Source organism: Bos indicus x Bos taurus, chromosome 18 (genome assembly GCF_003369695.1).
Source record: "Bos indicus x Bos taurus breed Angus x Brahman F1 hybrid chromosome 18, Bos_hybrid_MaternalHap_v2.0, whole genome shotgun sequence".
In the NCBI taxonomy this organism is placed as follows: Eukaryota; Metazoa; Chordata; class Mammalia; order Artiodactyla; family Bovidae; genus Bos; species Bos indicus x Bos taurus.
Window position 1 is genome coordinate 18,505,615 of NC_040093.1, and position 24,956 is coordinate 18,530,570.

A 24,956-nucleotide genomic window follows, 5' to 3' on the forward strand; every position below is an offset into this window, starting at 1 on the left:
CATGCCCTTCTCCAGGGGATTTTCCCAACCCAGGGATCAAACCCGTGTCTCTTACATCTCCTACACTAGTAGGCATGTTCTTTACCACTAGCACCGCCTGGGAAGTCCCTCAAACATATAATATGAATTAATAAATAAAAATAAAAACAGATCATTAATACAAGACAAAAGGAGAATAAAATAACTATATAGAAAATATAAAATTTTACAAGTCTGTGTTAATCTTGGCATATTATTAAAATAGATATATATACATTCACATTAAATACTTTAAGATTCAAGCTTAATCACATTCAAAACTACACTTTATGAACTAAAATGGAAGAAATCACAAAATACATTGATTACAATTCTATAAGATAAAAAGCTGAATACTAGGATATTGTAAAAATGAGTATGTCCATCTAGCCACTTGTAAGTACTCTGAAATAGTAATTCTTATATATAAAAGAAAATAAAAAATGAAAACTATATGCCACTTAGAAATGAACTGACTTTCAGGACAGTAAAAAGGCAATAAATAAACCAGATTATGATTAAATAAGATTGAAAATGCAATACAATAAAAAAGAAAGCTTGAGATTAGTAAATATTAACAGAAATTAACAAATATAAAAAAGACACATTGAAGAAATCATTAAAAGCATAAAGCTGCTTCTTTGATTAAAAAAACAGAAAAAAATGATTGCCAAGAATAGTTAAACAGACATAGCCACAAGCCTAGCCATTAAGTAATCATATCATTTAGTTCTAGAAATGAATATGCCCCACATTTCAGTGTTCTGTCTAGACAGAGCAGCATATCTCAAATTGTAGGTTTACATCTGTCAGTGGATGGTAAGCATTTTTCTGCATTTGTTTCTCCTATGCCTATTTTAAATTATATAAAGCACAGATGTTAATAAAATGTTTGGTATTATAACACATAACTTTTTTCTGGTGTGTGTACAGTATTTTCAGTATGGGTTATAGACCACAAATATCTAGAAACAACACACTTAAAGGTGAAGAATAAAGTGTTTGACTTTCACTTGGGTTTGAACAGTTTCCATCATTAAAAAAAAGGGTGACTTTTTTTATGTGTTTGCAAATCTTTAATATTCAATTTAATAGAATATATTTGGTATTTTATATGTGTTCCTGCATTTAATGTGTTGACATAAATAAAATCTGGCCTCATGTAGATACATAGTAAGAAAATGGGAGTGTTTTAATACTCTTTTCAGGTAATTATCACAACATTGTCCTTTGATACTTCAACAAAAATCATGGAATCCTGCTTTTATCTTGTTAAAATCCAGGTCTATCTTATACTTTAATATACCCACAGATGATTTTGCAGCATTATGTACTAATTGTTTGCAAAATACTGGTTCAATGAATTATGCAGATCTTCCATCATCATATTTCATTATATGGTATTATAAAATCATGCTCATTAATATCATCACCAATCTTATCACAAAGGGCTAAGTACTGGGAAACTGTCAAGTTCATGGTGGCAGGTAACTTGTTTTTCAATATTCTGATCCTTTGTTTGAAAGTCAAATTAACAGAAATTACCATCAGTTTTCTTCGCTGGCAGTTTTTTTTAAAAATCACTTCATTTTTGACAAAATGTCTACCAAACATCCAAATCTGAGTCACCTTATCCAAAACTTGTCAGCTGATCTTTCAAATAAAATTGGTGTCCATAAAAAGGTGGCTGATTCAGCTCACAAATTAGACAATCATACGAGTGCATCTCCTTGAAACAGCTTCATACTTCACCTTGAAGGACTTTACATGTATTTCTCTTTTCATCACACAAAATATTTAAAAGATGTATACATACCAGTTTTAGTATCATGGCTGTGATATGATAGTATAATTTTATAAGATATTACCATTAGAGTAAACTGAGTAAAGAATACATGAGATTTCCCGATATAATTTCTTGCAACTGTGCGTTAGTTATCTCAAAATTTAAATTATAATTTTAAACTGCTGTACTCAAAGGTCAAGATTTAACAAAATTCTATTTTATGGAGAACATTCTTAAGTGGAACTTGCATTTTTTACCAATAGGGGGTGGTTAAAAAATACAATAATGCTAGTAGTACCGTTTGCTGCAGTCCATGGGCTCACAGTTTGACACAACTGAGCGACTGAACAACAGTTTGGTGTCACTGCTTTGATTCATGCTAAGAGCCCAGCAGTTTTACCCACGATTGCTGACTGATTTTGCACCATCAGTACAAATTTCAGCAAAAAGCAAGTAATGTCTTAGTGTTATAATGAAATGTGTCTTGACCATGCAGATCACTTGAAAGGGTCCCCCCCCCACCCCACCAAATCCTCTGATCACTTAGGGAACCAATGATCCATAATAAGAAGTCAAAATTGAATTAAATGAAACAGTTCCATTAACATTTACTGCTACTCCTTTTGAAATGGAACATTTCCATGATGACTATAACAGACTTACAGATTTGAAGCAATATTCATTGTTTCATACTGTTTATCATCTTTTCTTCACAATTTTCTGCAATGTAGTCTCCTACTTACCAGAAGGTTGGCAGGATGGGTAGTGGTTGCTCTGGGGCAATTTTTCTGTCTGTTTTAAACATCTGTTTTAAATCACCTCAGGTTATGAAATATGGGGCAGTAGTGAATAGCTAGTCCAGACACAGATTGAAAAAAAAAAAAATGCAAAAACAAGACTGAGGATTCCCATATCTGAATACCATGTGGTGTTTTATCTCCTAATCAGTTTCCAGATTTGCACAGATTTTAATGCTAGGCCCAGGCAGACACCTCAGGTTACCTGTCTTAACTCTTGTCTCTTACAAGAGGTTCTAAGCCTCTTAGAGGCTTAGAGGCTTAGATCTTATGCCTCGGAGAAGGCAATGGCACCCCACTCCAGTACTTTGCCTGGAAAATCCCATGGACAGAGGAGCCTGGTGTGCTGCAGTCCATGGGGTCGCAAAGAGTTGGACATAACTGAATGACTGAACAACAACAAAACTGAAAGCCAAGCACTGAGTACTGCACTTGAAATCCTGCTTCACCATTTTCTAACTACCCATATACTTTGTTTTTCTACGGCTTTCAGATCTATTCTAAATACCTGTACACAAATCAAGAAAATAAGTTGTAATACAATTCCTATATTTTCCTATCCTTAGAAAACATAATTCACAATCATTTAGTCAAGTTTCATGAAAAAAAAACTGGGCCTTGGGACAAGATTCTAAGTAAATTTGTGGGACACTGCCATTTCCAAAAAGAGTAACTATTCGCAACCAAAAAAGTAGTATATTTTACAACGGTTGGAAAAATTTAAACCAAATAATTACTACTGGGATATTGTAACTCAAAAAGAAGAGAAAATAATTGCATTTTACATTTCTGTATATGTGTGCATATTTTCTTTATAACACTACATAATACATTTCCAGTCTACATAGACTCAGTCAACAAAAGTATCTACAGTATGGATTCAACCTGGAAACCAGAGAGTCCCAGGAAGCAAGCAAAGATATTGTATTTCCAAAAATGGATAACTCTTCCCAAACTTAGAGCTAGGATACTTACAATCTTTCTTACCTGTCAGCCCTTTGTATAATAAAACCCTCTACCCATGCATTATCTCTTATCCCCATGAGCTGACCATATTCCAAACTTTAACTGAAGCTGACTCTGCTGGGTCATGCTCTGTGGAACCAGCATTAAATCAGCCATGGTTTCTGTCTCTTGTTCTCAGGTCAAACAGACATCAAGAGATGGGCTCTAAAACTGCTGTTACAACATCCAGGATACTGTGGAAGAAGTGTTCAAGTATACTTGGGAAGTATATTGGAATCATATTAATTCTCTAATTTCAACCTACTTAAGTACTCTCTTCATCAAGTTACCTGAGAGACCTTCCAAAATCTACCATCCCTAGTAGGGAAAACCAGAGCCCCTGAAAACAGGCCAGCAACAATTCTTCTTCAGGTGGAATGGAGATACTGACCCTTATCATTAGTCTCATGAACACTCCCATCACACATAGATGTCTCTGTTTTAGTGTTAGCCAATGGCTGACTTATTACTGAAGCTACAGCCCTGGATGGGACTTCCATTGTCTCGTGCAGTGTGACTACTGGCTAAAGGTTTCACTGCTTGTACACACAAAGTTTCTCTCCTGAATGTGTCCTCTGATGTCTGATGAGGTTTGATTTCCAACTAAAGCTTCACCCACACTTACTAAAAATGTTAAGGCTTCTCTCCTGAATGTATCCTATGATGTCTAATGAGGTGTGACTGCCGGCTAAAGCCTTGCCCACACTCCTTGCACACATGAGGTTTCCCCCCTGAGTGTGTCCTCTGGTGTGTAATGAAAGTTAGCTTATCATAAAACTCTTGTCCATACTCCCTGCACACAAAGGGGCTATCCCCTGAGTGTGCCCTCTTGTGCCTAACAGGTTTGGCTTCTGGCTAAACCTTCTACCACACTCCCTACATATGAAAGGCTTTTCCCCTGAATGTGTTCTCTGGTGTGAGACAAGAGTAGACTTATCATTAAAGTCTCGCCTGCACTCCCTGCATACAAATGGCTTCTCCTCTGAATGTGTCCTCTGGTGTGTGATGAGGGTTGACTTCAGAGTAAAGGCTCTCCCACATTCCCTGCATACAAATGTCTTCTCCCCTGTGTGTGACCTCTGGTGTTTGTTGAGGTTTGACTTCAGACTAAAGCGCTGCCCACACTCCAGGCACATGTAAGGTTTAACCCCTGAGTGTGTCCTCTGGTGTGTCTTGAGGTTTGATTTCCAGCTAAAATGATGCCCACATTCTGTGCACACATAAGGTTTCTCTCCTGTGTGTGTCCTTAAGTGTCAAATGAGGTGTGACTTCTGGCTAAAGCCTTGCTCACACTCCCTGCAAACATAAGGCTTCTCTCCTGAGTGTGTCCTCTTATGTCTGTTGAGGTGTGAAAGCTGGTGAAAGCCATGCCCACACTCCTTGCAAATGTAAGGCCTCTACCCAGAATGCGCCCTCTGGTATGTGACAAGATTTGACTTCAGGCTAAAGCTCTGGCCACACTCCTTGCACACATAAGGCTTGAGCCCTGAGTGTGTCCTCTGATGCGTGAAGAGGTTTGATTTCCAAGTAAAGCCTCGTCCACACTCCTTGCACATATATGGTTTCTCCCCAGAGTGTATCCTCTGGTGTGTGATGTGGTTTGACTTGCAGGTAAAGCCTCGTCCACATTCTGTGCATACATAAGGCTTTGGCCTACAATGTGTCCTTTGGTTTTTGACGAGGACTGACGTACTGCTGAAGTTTTGTCCCCGCTCAGTGTACATGTAAGCGGTCTCTCTTGTGTGTGTCTTCTGGAGGCTGAGCTGGTTTGACTCCTTGATAAAGCCTAGCCCAAACTTTCCATATTTGATTGCTCCAAATCTTGAGATTTCTAAACCACGTAATATTTTGTCTGTTTCCTCGAGGTCTGTCCTCTGGGCCAGGTTGGGCCCTATATCCACCACTGTGTTGTCTTCCTTGGATGTTACTGGCTGTTCTTCTGGGGGGCTGGAGATTGCCTTTGAAGCGCTGCTTTTGCTTATTCTCCTGAACAAAAGCTTGGAATCTTCTTCTCTCTTTTGAATTTCTGCTTGGCGGCTCGAGCAGGTTTGATCAAAGAGTTGCTCCTGCTGCTGTCTGTGATCTTCTGAACAGTGTTTCCCTGAATGGAGATGATTTCCTACACCTAAGCTTGAGAATAACTGAGGGAGATGACTGAACCACACATGCTGGATGAGGGCTTGCTGGCAAGAGAATGCCAAAGGACAGGTGAGACAAGGCTAAATTTCTAGCTTTGATCCTGCTAAACAAAGAATGTTTTTAGTCATAGATAGGGCTGCCTTGGCCATTCTGTTTTGCCCACTGGTCATTCATAATATGTTTACATCATAAGCTGTCTCCCACTAGCCATCCTTCCCAAGATCTATTTTGCATTTCACTTTATGCATCACATTTTTACAGTAAACTTGATCAGTGGACCAAATCCAGCCTGCAATCTGTTTTTTATATGGCTACAATATAATATCTATTATATCCAGTTTTCAAAGGATATTTCAAAGGATATTTCCTTTTGTTTTCAAACAAAAGGAAAGAGTGACATAGTTAAGAAAAAAAATTGCAGCCAATAGAAAACTGATTTAGGAAGAAAAAAAGACTTCAAAGCTGATATTATTAATATATTCAAAGAACTAAAGAAAACAATATGTGAAAAATTAAAGATGAATATTATAACTTAAAATGGAGAATGTCAATAAAGAATAAGAACATTTTTTTTTTTTGGCTGCATCATGCAGCAGACGAGATCTTAGTTCCCAAATCAGAGATCAAACCCAATGCTCCTTGCACTGGAAACATGCAATCTTAACCACTGGACCACCAGGTAAGTCCCAAGAATAGAAACATTAATAAGAAACAAAAGGAAATTCTGAAATTAAAAAGTAAAATAACTAAAATTACAAAGTTACTAGAGAGATACAACAGCATATTTGGCTTTGAAACAGAACAAGTGAACCTGAAGATAAATCAATAGAAATCACCTAAAAACTGAAGAGAAGAGTTAAAGAAAGGGTGAAGAAAAACAAAGATTTCCAGAAACCTGTAAGACACCGTCAAGCAAACCAAACCTATGTGTAATGGTAACTCAAGAAGGTGAAGACAGAGAGAAAAGAGCAGAAAAAATATCTGAAGAAATTATAGCTTAAAAAGTTCCAAATTGAATGAGAAACATTCATCTACATATCTAAGAAGCTCAACAAACCCCAAAATAAACATAAAGACAGCCCTAGCTAGATACATCATAGCCAAAATGTTGGCCATCAGAGAAAACAAGACAAAAGGAAAATCTTGAAAGCAGCAAAAGAAAAATGACCCAACATGTACAAGAGGAAAAACAATATGACTAGTGTTAACTTCTCATCTTTGGTTACCTGATGTGAAGAGCTGACTCACTGGAAAAGACCCTGATGCTGGGAAAGATTGAGGGCAAAAGGAGAAAAGGGCAACAGAAGATGAGATGGTTGGATGGCATCACTGACTCAAAGGACATGAGTTTGAGCAAACTCAGGGAGATAGTGAAGGACAGAGAAGCCTGGCATACTACAGCCCATGGGGTCACTAAGAGTTGGACATGATTTAGAGAGTGAACAACAACAACTTCTCATCAGAGACAATGGAGACCAGAAGGCAGTGGAATAACATATTTAAGGTGCTGAAATAAAAAATGAAAGACTGCTATCAATGAAGAACTCTCACAAACCTATCCTTGAAAAATGAAACTGATATAAGGATTAACAAGTACTCAGAATATCTGCTGCCAGCAGACATGCCTTATAAGAAATACTTAATAAATCCTTCAGGCTGAAAAGAAATTGACACCAGATATACTGATACTAAGTCAAATCCACAAGAAGAAATGAGGACCACTGAAACCATTAAATATCTCTGGGTAAATATAAAAGACAATGCATATATATTATTCTCTTAATTTCTCTAAAACACATAAGACTATTATAAAGGCAATAAATATAATACTATATTGTGGGCTTTATAATATATATATAAATATTTTATTGGAACTAAATTAGTATTAATTATAAGTAGATTAGGATAAACTAATGTGTATATTTTATTTCCTAGAGCAGCATTAAGAAAATAACTCCAGAATGGCATTGAAACATGTATATTATCATATGTGAAACAGATCGGCAGTCCAGGTTTGATGCATAGGACAGGGTACTCAGGGCTAGTGCAGTGGGATGACCCAGAGGGATGGGATGGGGAGGGAGGTGGAAGAGGGGTTCAGGATGGGGAACACATGTACATCCATGGCTGATTAATGTCAATGTATGGCAAAATCACTACAATATTGTAAAGTAATTAGCCTCCAATTAAAATGAATAAATTTATAAAAAAATAAAAAAGAAAATAACTCCAAAACAAATTTAAAATCAAGAGTAGAATTAAAATAGTACACTTAAATTTAAAAAAAATAATATGCCATAAAAGGGGGTATAAAAAGACCTGAGACATATTTTTAAAAATAGCAAAATGGCAGATTTAGCCATATTAATCATTATATTAAATATGAGCAAATTGAACACTCCAAACAAAAGGCAGAGGTTATCCCACTAGATTAAAAAAGCAACATCAAACAATGTGTTATTAACATGGGAGACATTTTGGATCCAAAAAACACAAGTAGGTTAAAAGTAAAGGATGAAAAAAGATATACCATGCAAACAATAATCACCAGAGAACTGGAATGGCTACTATATTAATAATAGACAAAGTAGGTTTCAAGACAAGGATTATTGCTAGAGAAAAAGATGGACACTTCATAAAGACAAAAGCGCAATAAATCAGAATGATTTAACAATTATAAAGGTATACACAATTTAAAAGAGCCCCAAAATACATGAAAGAAAAACTTACAGAACTAAAAAAAAGAATTCGATAATTCAACAATAATATTAGAAATTTCAGTATTCTATTCTCAACAATAGAAACAATTAGACAGGGAATTCCCTGGTGGTCCAGTGGTTAGACTCTGAGCTCTCAGTGCTAACTAAAATATCACAAGCCACGCAGTATGACCAAAAAATAAAATCAACTAAAAGTGGATCACACGCTTAAGTGTAAAAGCCAAGAGTATAAAACTTCTAGAAGAAACCAAAGGAAAAAAAAAAAAATGTATGTGTCCCTGAGTTAAGCAAACTTCTTAGTTATACCACCAAAAGCACAATTAATTTAAAAAATAGTTAAACTGAACATCATCAAAATTTAAAACTGAACATCATCATCATGAAGCATCAAGTTATGCTTGAAAGGACACCATTAACAGAATGAAAGGACAAGCCACAGACTTAAATCGATAACTATACCATGGTTACATGAAAATATCACCATTCTTAGAAAATCTTTTAACACACATCCACATGTAACCTGCATACCCAAATATATATACATGAAGATATATATAAATATATACACATACATATGGTGGGGGGAGAAGGGAGAGCACGCTCAGAAGAGACACATATGCCAATGATAAAGCAAATTGGGTGAAATAGTAAGTGATTTTATGATGCCATTTTGTAGTAATACATATGCCGTGTGTCTGTAAAGGATAATATGTAATATGTGTGTGTGTGTAGAGGATATAAAGGTGTTTTTTGTACTATTTTTGCAGAATTTTTGTAATTTCCTGATACAAATGAACTTACTTACAAAACAGAAAGAGACTCACAGACTTAGAAAATGAACTTACGGTTGCTGGTGGGAAGGGACAGTTAGTGAGTATGGGATGGTTGTGTACACACTGTTCTATTCAAAATGGATAACCAACAAGGACAGCACATGAAACTCTACTCAATGTTATGTGGCAGCCTAGAAAAAAATAACATAAACTACAGGTGAATATTCAAACTACAAAATAAATAGAGAAGATGAAAAAAGTAAATAGGATGAAGCCCTTTTCTGAAAATGGCAGCAAACTGAATTGGTCACAAGTGTCCTCTGCAGAAAACAAGCTGAGTGAGAGGAAGGCAGGCCTTCTGGTGGAGCAAAGAGACAAAGAAGCCAGAGAAGTCCCCCTCCCTTACCTGAAGATGATATTCTGGAAGGGAGGTCATGCCAGGCAGCCTTACCAGGGCCAAGAGGCCTAGAAAAGCTCTACCTCTCAGTACCTAAAAGCACCTCCTCCTTCCCTACCTGCCATGCTGTGGACGGTCCCAACTACCCAGTCTCACTCACCTGGACACAGGCCCAGTGAACGTTGCCTCTCCTTTATCCAGGGCTCTTCCCCTTGTTCCAGCTGACAAATGAGTTCCAGTTTGGAAAACAGAATGTCTGCTCATAAGGAAAGAAAACAAAGAGACTTCTGGTTATGCATTTAAGGGGGCCAGTCTAGAACCCAGCCGAAATGGCAGGGGGGTGGGGGAGAACCAAGAGGGTGGGACAAAGGGCCCATGAATAGTAAACTCTCTGCAGTCAAAGGGTTGAGTACTAAAAGGAAACTCCAATCAGAGAAAGAGCCTATCAATACTTACTAGATGAAAAATCTGCTAGGTTTGGGGCAAGATAAAATTTAAAAAAAGAAAAAAAGCCCCTGACTTGGGAAAGAGACCTGAAAATGCAGAGTGGCATACATAATATGAATAAATCTCTGTTTTCAACTCTACTGAATCCAGATATACCATGAGGACAAAGGTAAATTATTGTTTTTAAGCTCAACCCTAAGACAAAGCTGCATTGTGAGTAGCCTTTCTTCATGATTATAGAAAATATTCTGAAGGCCAGATTTTAAGTGCTAAGGGAAAGCCATTCTTACCTAGTGAGACCAAGTGGCTGTAAGTCTCCAGCATCACCTCCGTGTGCAGGATCCTCTCAGCAGGGCTCAACAATTTCCACTCCTCCTGGGTGAAGCCAACAGCCACATCTCGTAATGCCACGAATGCCTTTTAATACAAAACACACCCCTGTTCATCCAGGAGTCCACCCAGTCCACACTGCAGGATGAGGGAACAAAAGGCATCTCTGAGGAGGTGGAGACGATTTCTAGACTTCATTACATGCTGCGCTAAGTTGCTTCAGTCGTGTCCAACTCTTTGTGACCCTATGGACAGTAGCCCATCAGGCCCCTCTGTCCATGGGATTTTACTATGGATAATGAATAAAGGGTAACAGAATACACCAGTCCCAGATATGCCACTTTGGTATAAAACAATTATTTTGAGCTGAAGGCAATTAATAAGCAGACAGAAGAAAAGCTCTCTGACCTTTCCCATCTGCCTAAAAGCACAACATTAATTTGTAAAGGTGTCCCTTTTCCCAATTTTACCAAGGACAGAAATTAATCATCAGAGACAACTCTAGACCCTTATCGGCCCACAGACCCCACCAGAGGAATCTACATAGCAAACATTTACTAACTGGCCCTTTTCTTCCATTAGTTCCCCCATATATTTATTATACCTTCCCACAATTGCTGCTCTAGAAATTCAAAGTCCTTTTCCTTCGTCTTGTCACATCTCTAAAAAGTTATCGTTATTTTGTTAAGATGCTATATAAGCTCAAGTCCTAACCACCGCTTCTGAGTTACCCATTACTGAGTACTCCCATGTGTATGCATGATGCACATATTAATAAATTCCTGATTGTTTTTCTCAAAAAATGTCTTTTGTCTAATTTATACCCAATGAAAAAGACTTTTTCTCCTCCCCTACATGTCCTTGGTGCCAAGAATTCAGAGACCATTATTCTCCCATCTCTATCCAGCCAGCATCGTTGTGCACCTATCACTGTCGGCATGCTAGGCTTGCTGCTACAGGGGATAAAAGCAAAACAAAAGTTCTTTCACACTGGGAGTTTCGAATGTAGGCAGGAAGAGGAGGAGGACATCACACACAAAGAATTAAAGTAAAATTATAATCTCCTTGCTGACTTTGAAGAATGTGAGAGACTATTTGGTCTATGCATTAACATTCTACAGGAAGCAGCTCAGCCTCCAGGGCAAGGGTGGAATGACCCAGCGCTATGCGTACTTCACGGCAGGGCTCAGTCCTTCCCCTCCCTCACTCTGCCACTCACTCTCCCCAAGCCTGAGGAATGGAAGTACTGGGTTGGCCAAAAAGTTGGTTGAAGTTTTTTTGTAACATCTTACGGGAAGTTATGGTTTTTCCAGTAGTCATGTATAGATGTGAGAGATGGACCATAAAGAAGGCTGAGCGCCGAAGAATTGATGCTTTTGAATTGTGGTGCTGGAGAAGACTTTTTGTTGTTGTTGTTGTTAAATTTTTTTTTATTTATTTATAGCTGCACTGGGTCTTCGTTGCTGCACACAGGGTTTCTCTACTTGCAGCGAGTGGGGGCTATTCTTTGCAGTACACAGGTTTTTCATTGAGGTGGCTTCTCTTGCTGCAGAGCACGGGCTCTAGACACTCAGACTTCTGTAGCTGTGGTGCTCAGGCATGTGGAATCTTCCCAGACTAGGGATCAAACCTATGTCCCCTGCGTTGGCAGGCAGATTCTTAATCACTGGACCACCAGGGAGGTCCTGGAAAAGATTCTTGAGAGTCCCTTGGACAGCAAGCAGATCAAACCAGTCAATCCTAAAGGAAATCAACCCTGAATATGCATTGGAATAACTGATGCTGAAGCTGAAGCACGAATACTTTGGCCTCTGATCCAAAGAGCTGACTCATTGCAAAAGATCCTGATGCCGGGAAAGATTGAGGGCAGGAGGAAAAAGGGACGACAGAGGATGAGATGGTTGGATGGCATCATCAACACAATGGACATGAGTTTAAGCAAACTCTGGGAGATAGTGAAGGACAGAGAAGCCTGGTGTGCTGCATACAGTCCACGGGGCTGCAAAGAGTCAGACACAACTGAGTGGCTGAACAACTGATTGTAATATCCAGTGCCCCAAGCATGGTCCCACTGCAAATCAATAAAATCAGACTCTTTAGGGATACGACTTTTATACTTTTAAGAGCTCCTAAGATCAGTCATGGTTGTGAATCACCATGTCAGAGGAATCTCAAGAGAAAGAGGTCACTGTAGGATAGAGAGATCAGAGACAATTTCATGAGAGGGCAATAAGATCTTAAAGGACAGGCAGGATTTCCTGGATCAAGGAGACAGATTTAGAGAGCAACAGATTTAGTCTTCCCATTTCTCACTCACTTTCAGGCATAAAGTCATTAGGTGATAAAGGATAGATTCACCTGAATGACTTAAAAGTTATTTTTCTCTCTTTTTCCAGCCAAGCGCCTAAAAAGTGAATTTATCTAAATTAAAGATGTATATGAATATTCCACTTTGGTGTCAATAAAACATGCTTTCAGAATGAATAATTAGAACATGATGTCAGAAACAGAATACATTTGAAGTGACGACTGCCCTGAATATCTAAGACACTGTTGTGACACACCAAAGGAAGTCTTCTGAACAGAAAACTGATATAACTTTAATGTTCAAGGCGAATGAGGATTACAGATGCAATGAGTAACAAAGGAACATATGAACACGGGGAAACAAATCGGGACATTATGGTGAACACTCACATGAGAGAAGAAAAAGATCTATACTAGCAGGTCTATCCTGGGAATGTAACACTGCACAGTGTAACAAAAACCAAAAAAGTGCAACATGTAAAGCAAAACGTGATGGGAAAAGGGAATCTCAAACAAAGAAGAGATAATTGATAAGATCAAATGTTTTGGAACAGGCAGGGTTAGAAAGCTCCAACTGCCATGAGTGGTCACTGCTTTAAAACATTTATTTCTCTTCACCTTGTCATATTTTTGAGGGTAAATACCAATCTATAAAAGAATTTCATGCACAAAGTTGGTCACAGAAGTATTATCTGCAATAGTTAAACACTGGGAACAAGTTAAATGTTCCCCTCAATTGGGAAACAGTCAATAGGATCATTCATTCAAAGCACTATTACAGAAATCACTTTCAGTGGGATAAATTCTGGCTGTTCCTTCACCTATTAGAAAATGGGTCTGTGGTTTTCCCTGGTGGTCCAGTGGTTAAGGATCTGCCTCCCAATCCAAGGGACACAGGTTCGATTCCTGCTCCGGGAAGATCCCACATGCCGAGTGGCAACTAAGCCCATGCACCACAACTCCAAAGCCCATGCACCCTAGAGCCTGTGCTCTGCAACAAGAGAAGCCACTGTAATGAGAAGCCCATCTATCGCAAGAAAGAACAGCCCCGCTCACTGCAAGCAGAGAAAGTTCTCGCAGTAATGAAGAACCAGTGCAGCCAAAAATAAATAAACCTTGAAAAAAGAAAGAAAGAAAGAAAATGGGTCTGAGTAGATACACGATCAGTAGCTTTAAAACAATAGGATCTTGTCATTAAGATTTGTCAAAATGTATATATGAAGGGATGTGTGTGTGCATGTATGCTCGGTCACTCAGTCCCATCCAACTCTTTGCAATTCCATGGACTATATCTTGCCAGGCTCTCCTGTCCATGGAATTTTCCAGGCAAGAATACTGGAGTGAGCTGCCATTTCCTTCTCCAGGAGATCTTCCCAACCCAGGAAATAAATCCATGTCTCCTGTCTTCTGCGTTGGCAGGTGGATTCTTTTATCACTGTGCCACCTGGGAAGCCCCATGGGTGTGATGTGTAAAATTAAACCAAATCCCAACATAAAAAAACTAAAAATAAAATGAAAGACTCATAGGAGTGCATGCTGTATTTTATCCGTCACTGAATGTAGTCTATCTAGTTTCTGTAAACAGTATACATTCAGCAAATTTGTTCAACAGAATCAACTGAGAAAATGCTAAGAATTAGTAACATCATGTGCCTATCAATCCAACTCATTTGTTACAAAGGCTAATTTATCCTCTCAGGTGGTGATAATTAACATCCTACTGTGGATTTTCTTAAGTTGTTTTGTGGAATTCAGATGTCATGCGTGTTAGAATACCTGGAATTCCTCCCAACCCCCCTGAAATGTGGTTAATGATATGTCCCAAATAACATATGAAAAAAACAACAGAAACTCCCTTGTGACTTAGTTTCTTCAAATTAATTTATTTAAGGTCATGCACCAAACATATCATGTGTGCCAGGTACTCCTTTAGGAACACAGGTTTCATCCTAAACCACTTATCCATTCAAATGCTTGTCCACTTTGATCAAGTCTTCATAATGCCTTTTTTTTTTTTTTTTTAAGTCTTAAGGGCAGGAAAAGGAAAAAGTCAGCTCATACAAATTTCTGGCTTTTTCCAGAAAAACCAGAATGCTTCCCTATTAACACTATGAGTGGTGAAGAAAGTACACATAAAAGATTCAATGTTACCTTTGGAAATGCCCCCAGATTTTTTATGCATTCTTGGTACTGACACTTTTCAAATGAATAAACTATTTTAAAAATGAGAAACACAGAACTCTCAAAGTTGTTCTGAGAATGCCCAGGAAATTGTAAATCTTTACTACGGAGACCAAGATTAAGAATAAATCAAGACAGTGAAGGCAGATCTGAAAAAACCAAGTTAGTGCATATCAAAAATGACAGTAAAGCAGTCTGGCAACTGTGTTGGTGCTCAATAAGTGTTAGTCACATTCAATTAAGTCTAAGTCATCACAGTCACTATTCTCTGGGGTTAGACAGTTTCCCCTTCAGTTCCTATATGCCTATATCTCTGATTTCCTACATCAAATTCCTTCTCAACATCCTTCAAAACCCATCTACTCAAAGTCTACACTCCTCAGCAGGGCACTCAACCTGGCCACCCAGACCCAAAGGTGGAAAATGAAAATCCTTCAGGGGCCAAGTAGGTAATGAATATGAGAGAGACAGGCAAATGTTAGCTGTCAATAGTTTCAACTTAAGTATGGAAGATACTAGGGAAAGTACAGACTCTGCAGGACCTGTTCAAATGATGCAGACACCATTCAGCTCAAATTCCCCTACACCAGAATACAGTGCAGTTTATTCTCAGAGAGGCAAGCAATCCAGAATTTTTGGTGAAATCTCCCTACTGCCAGATGCTGAAAATGCTCGCAAACGTTAAATTCAGGTCAGACCACAGCAAACTCCTCTCTGTTCCAAGTATGGGTGGCTAGTCTGTATTTTCATCAGTACATATTTTAAAATCAACCTAAAATACAATCTTCCCACACTGTGTTAAGGGCAGTGTGCTTAGTGGCCCAGCCTTAGACTAACCATGATGCCTGCCCTTCCCACTGGTATGTCTTCACCAACTCTTCAATTTAACAGATTCTCAGGGGTTGTTCAGACAGCCCTACTCCTAGAAGTCCTCCTTAGCCACTTCAGGCCACAGACCACTATGTTGTCCCTGCCTTTCATCCTTCGGTTCAGTTCAGTTCAGTCACTCAGTCGTGTCCGACTCTTTGCGACCCCATGAATCGCGGCACACAAGGCCTCCCTGTCCATCACCAACTCCCAGAGTTCACTCAAACTCATGTCCATCGAGTCGGTGATGCCATCCAGCCATCTCATCCTCTGTCGTCCCCTTTTCCTCCTGCCCCCAATCCCTCCCAGCATCAGAGTCTTTTCCAATGAGTCAACTCTTCACATGAGGTGGCCAAAGTACTAGAGTTTCAGCTTTAGCATCATTCCTTCCAAAGAACACCCAGGGCTGATCTCCTTTAGAATGGACTGGTTGGATCTCCTTGCAGTCCAAGGGATTCTCAAGAGTCTTCTCCAACACCACAGTTCAAAAGCATCCTTATCACTGCACAATTAAGCCTGGACGTCCCTGTATTTGTATTTATGCCCCATGTGAGCTGTTCACAATTAACTTAATTAGAAAATGACTGAAGCATGCATGGGGCAGAAAATGTTGAGGGACTCCTCGTATTAATAAGCCACTCCTCCAGGACCAGGAAAGTGAGCTTTGCCCAACTACCAATAAAGCAGCCTCCAAAGCAAGAAAATGGAATGTATTCATTCTCTCGGCAGCCAAGATGCAATTTTACACATATTCTCACCTCTTTTTTGGCTTTCAGGAGCTCCGTGGTCATTTTCCTAATCTCCTGAGTGCTCTTCCTAAGAAGGGCAAATCTCAGAAGGCAAATCTGAGGATGTGAAAAGAAATGAGAGCATGTCTAGTTGGAAAACCCTTCCCATGTGCAGGCTGGGTCTGCTCCACAGGCTCACTACTGAGGGTTGGGAGTGTCACAGAAATCACCAGCACAAACCCATTCCCATCCAGCGCCCTGGAGAAAGGGCCGAGGGTGACCGAGCCCCTCAAGTTCAGCCCCAAGCTCTGGCCAGACAGTGAAACCCATGTCCCCCAGCAACAGAGTAAGGGTTTGTCTCTATCCCTGTGGGTTGGAATGAAAGGAAAAATGGATGGTCTTGAGGTGCCTACATGAGAGCTCCCGAGTTCAGCCGCTGCCTGTGCCCTCGTGAGTAAAACAGTGAGAAGCAGAGAAACGTCCTGAATGGACGAGGCCGTGACTGTAGGGAACTCACGGAACTCGGAGTGCACGCCGCCAATCCTGAGGATGAAGCTCGGGAACCAAGAGCAGAAGTGTAGGAAACACCTGAATGGCAAGGTCCCGTCGCCACCAACAAACCTAATGGGCGGAATCCACCAACCGGAAATGTTCCTGCTATGTCAATTCCACACGCTAAGGGGCGAGCGGAAGGGACGGCGGAAGTGGCCGCTGAGGGTTCTCGGGAGTGTAGTCTTGGGATAGAGAAGAGGGAGGCTTAAGTTTCTCCCAAGTAGGTGCCACGGCCGTTTGCACCTCTTCATACACAGCCAACGTTAGGAGACCATTGTTAAGGTGCCCGGACTGCGGGGTTCACAAGTTCCTCCGCTAAGGGTCAATGAGATCTACACACGGGCTTGGACACGCCCGAGGATTCTAGCAAAAGCGATCCTGCAGCCGGGTCGCCAGACTGTGCGCGCTTCAGCGGTGGGATCTAAGTTCCCCCACTCAAGCTTCTGCCGGTGTCCGCTTCCTGGAGCTGAAACCAGGGTAGTCACGGGCTGGGCCTGAGCCGAGTGGGTGTGGGAGCGGCTCGGAGTAAAGTACTTGGGGGATAGGGCTGCGGGGTGATACTCTATTGGGACTCTCAGATAGGAGCTACACCGGCTTTGCGGCCCCGGCGGTGGGAGGGTGCGCCGCTATAGACAGGGCTGTTTTTGGAGAGAGCAGGATTGGTTTGGGCCAGCTCACAGAATGGCAGTGGGAGTGGCTCTGGTCTAGTGTGCCCGAGATTTTGAGAAGTGAAGAGTCTGAATTTGGGCAAAGAGCTCGATCCAGAAATCCCTGGGACAGATACCTCCGAGCTGGTGGTGGTGGTAGTGATGGTGAGGGGGAGAGGGGTGAAGAGGAGGCATAGTTTGACAGTTTTGTTCATCATAGTTGGGGGGGAGGGGCGGGTGGATTTTGTTCATCATTTTTAAGATAACACAGTAAAATATTTGTCTTGTTTACTGACTGGTTTTGGTGCTTCCTTAAATTCTGTACTCAAAATTCCCACATTAAGGAAAGGCATAAATAGAGCTGACGCTCAGTGAACTTCATTAGCACCTACTGGCCTATAGTTTTGAGCAGAGGTGAGGGCTTGACTTCTGGGCATTAAGTAGCCAGTCCTTTAGGACACACTCCAGAACAGTGAGTCTTAGGAATTTAGGGTCACTCTGCTCTACCCTTCTTACCCTAAATTGTTTCTTTCCTGACTTCCTTAACATCCACAATTTCCTAATAACCATTCCACTCAAAGTACCACCCTAAAGGGACTTCCTAGACCATCATGGTGCAAATATTCAAAGATTATACTCTTAAATCTTAACACTCTACTTCAGAATCTTCTTCAGTATCCCTTTGTCTGAAGAAGTAAAAAAACAAGGCTTGCATGTTAATATCAGCCTCCCCCAGTGCATAGGAATTCAGAATGGAGGATCAGCCCAGCACCCTATTCCAGTTCTTGACAGCCCTCCCCAAGGATTTCATGTCGATAAATGTAGAATGCTTGTAAAAGAACTCCAGGGGCCTCAAAGTTAGGCGTGGCACAGAGAGGAGCACAAATGAAATGGAGGGACTGAAAAATGTCAGAGAAGGGCTAGAAGGGGAAGGGGAGCTGTGGAGGTGGGATCCTGAGATAATCCAGATCCTTATAAGGGCTTCCCTGGTGGCTCAGATGGTAAAGCTTCTGCCCGCAATGCGGGAAACCTGGGTTCGATCCCTGGGTTGGGAAGACCCACTGGAGAAGGAAATGGCAACCCACGCCAGTATTCTTGCCTGGGAAATCCCATGGACAGAGGTGCCAGGCGGGCTACAGTCCATGAGTCTCAAGAGAATCAGACATGACTTAGTGACTAAACAATAACAACAAAATCCGCAAAGGATGGGGTTTCCAGTTGGTAGAGATTCAGGAGAAGCACGTGTTCCGAGAACATGAAAGCTCTGCACCCCTTCCCCATACCTTGGCCTATGCATCTCTTCCATCTGGCTGTTACTGAGTTGTAATCTTTTATGATAAACTGGTTCTCTAGTAAGTAAAATGACATTCTCTTTGCCATTCCAACAAATTAAACAAGGAGGGGGCCTTCGGGGCCTCCAATCTATAGCCTGTTGGTTAGAAGCCCAGGTGAAAACCTGGACTTATGACTGGTATCTTGGGTGGAGGGAGTGGGGAACAGTCTTGTAGGACTGAGCCCATAACCTGTGGAATCTGATGCTATCTCTGGGTAGACAGTGTCAGAATTGAGTTGACTTGTAGGATATTTATCTGGTGTCTCAGAATGGCTTGGATATGTGGAGGGAAAAAAATCCCCACACATTGGAATTGGGGGTACAAAACCCTTTAACTCTGGACCTGAGTTTACTTAATAAATCTCAGAGCTTTGAGATTTAATCTCTATGCTTTGAGGAATTCTATTTCCCACACTCCTCTCTGGGTTCTGAGGCTCAGACATATGAAAATCCCTTTAAATTATAAACAATGGGAAAAAATTCTAGTTATGCCTATTTAGGGAACATAACAGGTTAAAATTAACATCAGATAAAAGTCAGTTAAAAAGGGAAAAAGTGAAAAAATATTCTTTGAAACGAAAAGCTATACAAACTACCCTGTTACTGATGAGTCAAATGAGAAACTGACCTGCAATCTACAAAATCATTGGAAGAAACAATAGTGAAATACTTCAGATTGAAACCTGTGGAATGAGGTTACCTCAGTGCCAATTAAAAAAGGCAAAAACTTAAGTTCTACTTTCAGTAAGGTCCAAAGTTTGGATAAAAATGATCACAAAAGGGAAGAACAAAACTCCAGAACTGGGGAGGAAGGGCTAGTCTAAATCACTGATGAAGGACTTCCCTGGTTGTCCCCTGGCTAAGAATCCACCTTGTAATGCCAGTTTGATCCCTGGTCAGGGAACTAAGATCGCACATGGCATGGAGCAACTAAGCCAGAGTGCTGAAACTATTGAGCCCAAGTGGAACAACCAGAGTCCTAGCACTGCAATGAAAGATCCATCATGCCGCAACTAAGATCTGATGCAGCCAAATAAATAAATACTAAAAAAAATCACCGATGAGTCAAATTATTACAAATTTAATTTCCAATGAATGATGATGACTGAAACAGTGGTTAGAGGTAAACTTTTTAGCCTGAAAGTAATCTATGACTTAGAAATTAAGGCAGAAAACCAAGATGCTAGCGGTCAACTTTCAGATCAGAAAACCAACAAAATAGGATATGAGAGAGGGAAGAAGCAAATAGATGAGGGCAGGGGGAGGTGCTTATGGGGATGCAGAAGACAGGAAGAATGTGGAGTTCGTGCACAAAATCACTTTAAAGAAATAGTCCTTGGAGAGGTGGATACACGAAGATCATGCTAGTTGTGGAAGGAAGACAACATATACCCCTGGAGGGTATATTCAGGAGTTAACATTGAATGAAAGAGTCAAGTGTGGAGCCTTTCCCATCCTATGCATAGACAGAAGGCGGTATGGATAACATTAGCAAGTGAGGGCACATATGAAGATTCAATAAACACAGGAAACAGCTCCGCAAGAGGAGATGAAGAAAATGAGCAGCATCCTCTCCTCAGAAAAACAGTGCTTAAATCCACACATGTGGGAACTCAAGTCCAGAGGCAAGACTAGGAATCAGACAGCCGCCCACACCTCTGTTGTATCACCTGCAGCCACAGGGTGGCAGGCAACACCCTCCGTTCCATCAGGTACCACACAGACTGGATGTCTCAACCCAAATATAGCTAGGTCTGGAGAAGCACTTATCCCGTGGGGTAACATCAGGAGGTGACACACATGTATCTGGGTGTGCATTTGAATGAGGGATAAAATTCTCATGCCCAGAGCTCCTCTGTCCCTCACTGGTATTGCAATCTGTGGCCTCTTGTCTTTTGGGGCGAGAGAAGGGGGAAGGGAGAAGGTAATTCACATTCTAGCAATTACATGGAGAAAGAGACACTTTGGAACTTTGGCCTTGATTTCTTTTATGCATTTACTTATTTTTGGCTGCGCTGTGTCTTCCTTGTGGTGCTTGGCTTCTCCTTGTGGTGGCTTCTCTTGTTATGCAGTATTAGCTCTAGGCAAGAGGGCTCAGTAGTTGTGGCTCATGAGCTTTGCTGCTCCAAGGAATGTGGAATCTTCCCAGATTGGGGATAGAACCAGTGTCCCCTGCATTGGCAGGCAGATTCTTAACTACCTCTTTTGCCTTGATTTCAGAGGGTCTTTTCTCTTTCCCTTCTCTGTTATATTTACTTTCCTACTATCCAGTTTTGCTGCTCCAAACTTGGTTCAAGTCACTTCCCAGGGCTTTCTCAGGGTGAATGTTGAAAGCTTAGACTTACCTCTTTAACCTCTAGAAAGATGCATCCAAAATTCCGACCCAAAAGAATAAAAAACCAAGATTTCCTTGAAAAGGTTCAGCCTGGCCTTCTGAGGGGAAAATTTAAGTAACAACTGTCCAGTCTCTGCCCTCTGTTCAACAGCAACTCATGAGCCTCCTTCAGGAGCAAAAGGCAAATTCTTACCAGGCCTACCTTCCTCCATGAAATATAGCACAGCACAGATACACAGAGAACAATAACCCAATATAATTTAATACAAATTCAGGAAGAGATGTCCACCATGAAATGTTTAAGCAATAAAGTTACTGTTGGTGGGCGGAGGTGGGTAGGAGACTCTACGGATCAACTTGGAAGTAGGTCTTGAGAAACTCCACTGGTAGAAGTCAGGGGTGGGCATCAGGCTTGGAAGAGACACATAAGCCAAAACTGAATCTGTGCAAACACACACAATTAAGATCACACCAGGGACTTTCCTGGTGGTCCAGTGGTTAAGAATCAGCTTTGCAATGCAGGGGACATGGGTTCAATCTCAGGTCAGGGAACTAAGATCCCACAGGCCGTGGAGCAACTAAGCCCACCTGTGACAACTACTGAGCCCACACACTCTGGAGCCCGTGTGCCACTACTGGAGAGTCTGTGCACTTCAGTGAAAGATCCCTCATGACGCAATGAAGATCATGCATGCCACAGCTAGGATCCGACACAGTCAAATAAATAAATAGTAAAAAAAAAAAAAAAAAAAAAACAATTACACCAGGTTGAGTGAAGTGGTTTAGGAATGACAGAAAGCAGGGGAAAAAAACTGAAAATGTGAAGGAGCTTTTCTGTAAACTGTATGGAGAATAAAATGCCAGCCACATCTCCAGGAAGTGTTCATAACAGCATTCTTCAATGAACAGGATAAAGGTTGGAGCAGTAAAGGAACAGATGAAGGCCAGGCACTTCTCCTGGGTCGTTACTGTAAACCTGGCAGTCAGCAACCTCTGGATGCTACCGTTTCTCCCACGATGAATTAAAGCCACAGAGAGGTTCACTGATAGGTTCAAGGTCAGACAGGTAATAAAGACTGGATTTGGGATTTAAATGAGGCCATTGGCCTCCCAGGCCTGTGCCTAATGCTCAATAAGTGAAAATCAACATCATTTGGTGATAAGTGCAAAGAAAGTATTTCTCCACATCTCTCAAGTTATTCTTTTTGGTTGATGGTTGCTCTGTGAGCTAGACATGACAGAAGAAAAATAAGAAAGTGAAAACTCAAGAAACTAAATGTACTTTTAAAGTGATGAATGGTCAAAGAAGAAAACATGTAACATAATATGAGGATGAAAATGCCATTTGACAAAACAAGAAAAATGAGTCCAAAGACTAGCTTAGAAGGAAGCTTGCCTTCAAATGTATCCAAGACAGAAGAACAGGGCTGGAAAAGAACCTCCTAATCTCTATTGAGGTGTGAAAAAAAAGAAGGAAATTCGACCAAAAAAAAAAAAAAGATCACAGACCAATTTCTAAACACTGCTGGGTCCAAGGCAAATGAGTCCTGGGGACTTCCCTGGTGGTCCACTGGCTAAGACTCTGCACTCCCAATGGAGGGGACCAGGGTTCCATCCCTGGTTATAGATCCCACATGCCACAACTAAGACCCAGCGTAGTCAAATAAAATTTTTTTTTAAAGTCCTGCCCTGACCAACAAACCAGGGAAGAAACTGTGCACCCCAGGGAAGAAGTCTGAGCCCCTTCTATGTCTGAGCACTCCTTTTGACATCTGAGAAAGTCCTTGAATCCTTCTCAGAATAATGTTATAAAATGCATGACATGAAATTCGTAGGATTTCAAGCAACTACATAGAAATGCATCTATCACAATTTTTTGGGGGGATATATTAAAAGACTTATCACTTTAGCAGTGTTTCTTTTTAATGGCTGCACATTTCTTGACACTCCTTCCATTAAGAGATAGGGTCCACAACCTGTCTCTTTGATCCTGGGTGGATTTGTTGTTTGAAACTAACAGAGTACAGCAGTGATTCTATGTAACTTACAAGGCTTTCATAAAAGACCATGCAGCTTCCACCTTGATCAATCACTGCAACACTCACCTTTGGAACCCTATGCCATGTAATAAGTCTGACTACCCTGAGACTGCCAGGCTCTGGGGATGCCAAGGCCATAGGGAAAAGTCACACATAGGCACTCCAGTGGGACAGTCCCAGCTGAGCCCAGGCTTCCAAACACTCCAGCCCAGGCACCAGATATGAGGGAATGAATATCCAGATTGTTCCAGCTGCTAGCTGTTGAGTCTTCCTTGCTGAGAGGGCCACAAAAATTGTGGAACTGAGAAAAGTTGGCCACGCTTGTGTCTTGTCTTAATTCTTTATCCCTACAAAACCCATGAGCAAAATATTTTGCTTGTGGCACAAATTTGGGTGAAATTTCTTATGCAACATAGTCCCTGGACCAGCCACTTTAACATTTTAACACATGAGCAACAACACTGAGTGAAAAAGCTGACTTAAAACTCAACATTCAAAAAGCTAAGATCATGGCATCTGGTCCCATTACTTCACGGCAAATAGAAGGGGGAAAAGTGGAAACAGTGACAGATTTTCTTGGGCTCCAAAATCACTGCAGATGGTAACTGCAGCCATGAAATTAAGAGATGCTTGTTCCTTGAAAGGAAAGCTATGACAAACCTAGATAATGTATTAAAAAGCAGGGACATCACTTTGCCAACATCCATATAATCAAAGCTATGGTTTTTCCAGTAGTCATGTATGGATGTGAGAATTAGACCATAAAGAAGGCTGAGCACGAAAGAACTGATGCTTTTGAACTGTGGTGTTGGAGAAGACTCTTGAGAGTCCCTTGGACTGCAAGGAGATCCAACCAGTTCATCCTAAAGGAAATCAGTCCTGAATATTCATTGGAAGGACTGATGCTGAAGCTGAGTGACTGAGCAACTAAACTGAACTGATGCTGAAGCTAAAGCTCTAATGCTCTGGCCACCTGATGTGAAGAGCCAACTCATTGGAAAAGACCCTGATGCTGGGCAAGATTGAAGGCAAAAGGAGAAGGGAGCGATAGAGGGTGGTGGTTGGATGGCATCACCAACTCAATGGACATGAATTTGAGCAAACTCAGGGAGATAGTGGAGGGCAGGAAGACTGGCATGTTGCAGTCCATGGGGTCACAAAGAGTTGGACACAACTTAGCAACTGAACAACACTGAGTGGCAGGCTGTCATAGGGAACCATCATTGGGAAGCAGGGACAACCATCAAGCCTATGTGCAGATGTTGTACCATGACATGAAAACTGCTATGGATTCCACTGCTAACAAAGCCCCATACCCAGATAGCCTACATTCAGGATGGAAAGGACACTCCATTTCAGTTGTTGTTCAGTCGCTCAGTTGTGTCTGACTCTTTGCAACCCTATGGACTGCAGCATGCCAGGCTTCCCACCATCACCATCTCCTGGAGTTTGCTGAAACTCATGTCCATTTTCTCGATGATGCCATCCAACCATTTTATCCTCTGTCATCCCCTTCTCCGGTTGCCTTCAATCTTTCCCAGCATCAGGGTCTTTT

General features: G+C 41.0%; 1 protein-coding gene and 1 pseudogene across 3 annotated transcripts in view; both read right to left on the reverse strand.

Moving 5' to 3' along the window:
* Positions 1-9,880, reverse strand: part of ZNF527 (zinc finger protein 527) — a 24,779-nt gene extending 14,899 nt beyond the window's left edge. For both annotated transcript variants that reach the window (XM_027514225.1, XM_027514222.1), the window contains exon 1: positions 9,796-9,880. The gene's annotated coding sequence lies outside the window, so the exon portion shown is untranslated. The remainder of the gene's footprint in view (positions 1-9,795) is intronic.
* LOC113875641 lies at positions 728-16,606 on the reverse strand (annotated as a pseudogene). Its single transcript, XR_003506321.1, has 4 exons — positions 16,526-16,606; positions 10,373-10,499; positions 9,796-9,891; positions 728-5,845 (listed from the first exon to the last, which is right to left on the reverse strand). The product of XR_003506321.1 is annotated as a Krueppel-related zinc finger protein 1-like (transcript).
* Positions 16,607-24,956: the final 8,350 nt, after the last annotated feature.